General features: G+C 43.7%; 1 non-coding gene across 1 annotated transcript; it reads right to left on the reverse strand.

The window, feature by feature from the left end:
- Window positions 1-3,070: 3,070 nt before the first annotated feature.
- Window positions 3,071-3,143, reverse strand: Trnai-aau. Its single transcript has one exon. It is a non-coding gene; the product is annotated as a tRNA-Ile (tRNA).
- Between the last annotated feature and the right edge of the window lie 488 nt (window positions 3,144-3,631).

The following is a 3,631-nucleotide window of genomic DNA, read 5'->3' on the forward strand; positions in this document are numbered from 1 at the left end:
CACGGCACGGGACCTCGCCTTTGTCCGTACGTCGTAAGATGGCGGACGCCTCTCTCTGTCGCGCACGGCACGGGACCTCGCCTTTGTCCGTACGTCGTAAGATGGCGGACGCCTCTCTCTGTCGCGCACGGCACGGGACCTCCGCCTTTGTCCGTACGTCGTAAGATGGCGGACGCCTCTGCGTCGAACACTGGGGGGCCTCGCCTTTATCCGTACGTCGTAAGATGGCGGACGCCTCTGCGTCGCACACTGGGGGGCCTCGCCTTTGTCCGTACGTCGTAAGATGGCGGACGCCTATCTCCGGCGCAGTGGCGAAGGGATCCAAGGCGCCGGTGTCGTTACCTGGAAATCTAGAGATGCCGAGAGGATGAGCCCACGGGCGTGTCCTCCCGGCCCGGAGGTATCGAGAGGATGAGCCCTCAGGCGTCTCCTCGTTCGATCTAGAGGTGATGGCACTCAAAAACGTAATCGCCGCTAGGGCAGTGCCAATGGCGGAAGAAGCCGCCCCCTTATCCTGAGAAGTTCTTACGAACATCTCCCCGTAGTAGCTGCCCTCAACCGTTCGCTGGGAAGCGAACGTGGCAATGGCAAATTTTACCCCGTATGTCCTCCGTAAGAAGACTAGGAAGCTACCCTCGACCGTTCGCTGGGAAGCGACCGTGGCAATGGCAAATGGGTTTTACCCCGTATGTCCTCCGTAAGAAGACTAGGAAGCTGCCCTCGACCGTTCGCTGGGAAGCGACCGTGGCAATGGCAAATGGGTTTTACCCCGTAGGTCCTCCGTAGGAAGACTTGGAAGCTGCCCTCGGTTTGTCTCGTTGCGTTCGACTTCGTGAAGAGCCAAGAAAAGCACGTCCGTTCTCGTTGCGGTCACTCACTCGAATGGCCGAAGAAGAAGGCGGAAGCCGGAGACAAGCGCCCGGCCCCCTCTCCTCCTGCCTCACTAGCGCCTCCGCGTATCCGGCGCGCTCGGTAATCACGATACCGCGAAGTCGACGTCGGTAACGTCGTTTAGATCCGTAACACATTAAAATTATTTAAAAAATTTAATGAATATTTTAAAAATAACAAATATGCTTTTATACAATTATCATTTAATTGATTTAAAATAAGTTCTGCGGATTTTAATTTATCTTCTACTACAGCCAACATAAAATAACTTTTTAACACTTCCCAATTATCCAATAATCTTACAATGCATTTATGTAGTACTAACCACCGAGTATCTGATAATTTTAAAATCTTATTTTTTCCACATTGAAAAATTCCTGAAATTCCCTTAAAATTGCACACCTCTTTGCACTTCCTGAGATATAAGTAGCAATTCCTCGAATTAAATTTTCGCACGATTCTGGAAGTGTCTCACAAGCTTTACTTGCTATAAGCGCGGAAGAATGGCAAATACAGTTCAACGTAATAAGACCCGGTATTTCTAATTTTAAACGTGACATAAAAGAATTATTGCTTCCAACCATAACAGATGCATTATCACTTGCCATTCCGACAATATTCTTTAAAGGAATTTTTTTCTTCTCAAGCATATTTTTAAAACTTTCAAAAATTTTGTTCGCGGAACAGTGTTGCGTCTACAGATAATAAATCTAATAATTGTGTTGTTACCTTTTTAGTTAAAGGAGAAACATATTGAACTAATATACACATAAGTTTGGAATCTGATATGTCTATGCTTTCATCTATCAAAATAGAAAATTTACATTGTTGAATATTTATGATAACTTTTTCACTTTCGCGCTTCGCGAGTACTTGGGTAACAATTTGGGTGCATTTATCTCGAGCTAATGTAATATCTGATACAACTTCAGGTTCTTTGCAGATTCTTTTCAATAGTGGAATTAAATGATCCGCGGAATAAAAAGAAATGTTATGCTCAGCAAAAAATGCAGCTAATAGTATTTCAACGCGTTTAACTTTATCTGTATGAGAAAGAGCAACTGTATCCTCGGTGTCTGCTAATTCAATATTTACATTTTTTGACTTTATATGTTCTAAATGTTGGACTGATTGCGAATGTTTAACTAAATGTGTTTTGCAACATGTGATGGCTTTATTGCATACAGTACATAATGCTTTATTTAATAATGAAGGATGTGGAGCTAACCATCCTTTGAAGACATTTTCATCTAGCCATGAAAAATTAAATTTTCTAACTTTAACTCCTTTTTCTACTTCTTCTCCCTTTCTTTTTCGACTACAATCCATAATAATATAATAAAATACTTACCTTATTACATATTCTAGCCCGAATCGGAACACCGGTTTCGCCGAATTGCCCTCTCCCTCGTCACGAGACGAGGATAATCGGCTCATCTCGATTTAACGCTTTGTAAGCCGTCACTGTAGTTCTGCGAGTCGATCCTAGCAGTCAGAGTAGTTCAGAATTTCAGAGTCGTCGAGTCCCCAATCGAGATCTACCGCGATCGGGCCTTTCGGTTATTCTGCGAGTGTCGCAACTTTAGTTTCGCCGATCGTGCGTGTATCGATCTCGCGTCTCGTTCGCAGCAGAGTTCACCGCGCGAGTGTTCTTCTGCCCTAGACGTGTTATCGTCCGACTGTCTCACGCCTCCGTATCTCTATGACCTGTATCAGATCTCTCGTTTTCCATCTTACTTACTTATGTTTCTATTAATGTATTGTCCTATGAATAAAGGGGAGAGGTTCGCGAGGATGAGAGTCTGGACAACGCTCACAAAGATTTATCTTTAAGTGCTGTCTTACCACTCTGAGTGAACTTCGAACTTTATACGTTAAGCTTCTTCCTAGCCAAATCTTTTGTCTCCTCCTCCTATTCAAAATCGCCAGCTCATCTCCCGACGCACCATTACCGTCCTTTGTTGGTCTCGGGTCGGTGACCTAACGATTCGGTGTTAAAAACATCAACTCTGACTCTCGCCCGGGCGACATTCTCTCGGAGTGACAAACACCTAACGTCTAAAAGTCTCGGGAATGTGCGGAACTCCAATTATCACTTCGCGCCTCACGTGAGGCTGTTCCGGGATACGTTTCGGCCTGAGGCTCTCCTCAGTCGATCCGAAACAATTGCGAAAAATATTACCTCAGCCAGGGTTTGAACCTGGACCTCCCTCTCATTAGGCGGGCGTCTCAACCAATTAGACCACCGAGGCAAACTCTGGCTGAGGTAATATTTTTCGCAATAAATTAAAATTGCCAGACATGGTCAATATAAATCTTTGATGTTGCTTAAATAATATTGTTATTTTATTTGATTATATTTACTTGCACTTTCATATCGGTTTTAATAATAACACGTCTTAAAATATATGACAAATCATTTGCCCAACATGTCCACATCATATAGTTATCACAAATGTTTGCACACCAATAGCTTGTGGGGACCTTGATATTTTTTGCAATATTGATATCCTCAGAGGAAAATTTATTATTTCTTTCTTTTGGCATAAAATATCTATGTTCTATTTGCAATGCCTTATTCATCCCATGCGACGTAGAAGAAATTGGGGTAAAAATGCAGAAGAGGGGAGGCCTCCCCAATGACCTTGACCTTGACGTATGTTGTCAAGATCGCCCTCCTGAGTGACCTTGAAGAGGTTTTAGCCGTCGCTCGTAGTTCGTTAAAAAGATATTTAAAAAA

This window comes from Vollenhovia emeryi, unplaced genomic scaffold (genome assembly GCF_000949405.1).
Source record: "Vollenhovia emeryi isolate VEMERY1.0 unplaced genomic scaffold, V.emery_V1.0 DF942607.1, whole genome shotgun sequence".
Taxonomy (NCBI): domain Eukaryota; kingdom Metazoa; phylum Arthropoda; class Insecta; order Hymenoptera; family Formicidae; genus Vollenhovia; species Vollenhovia emeryi.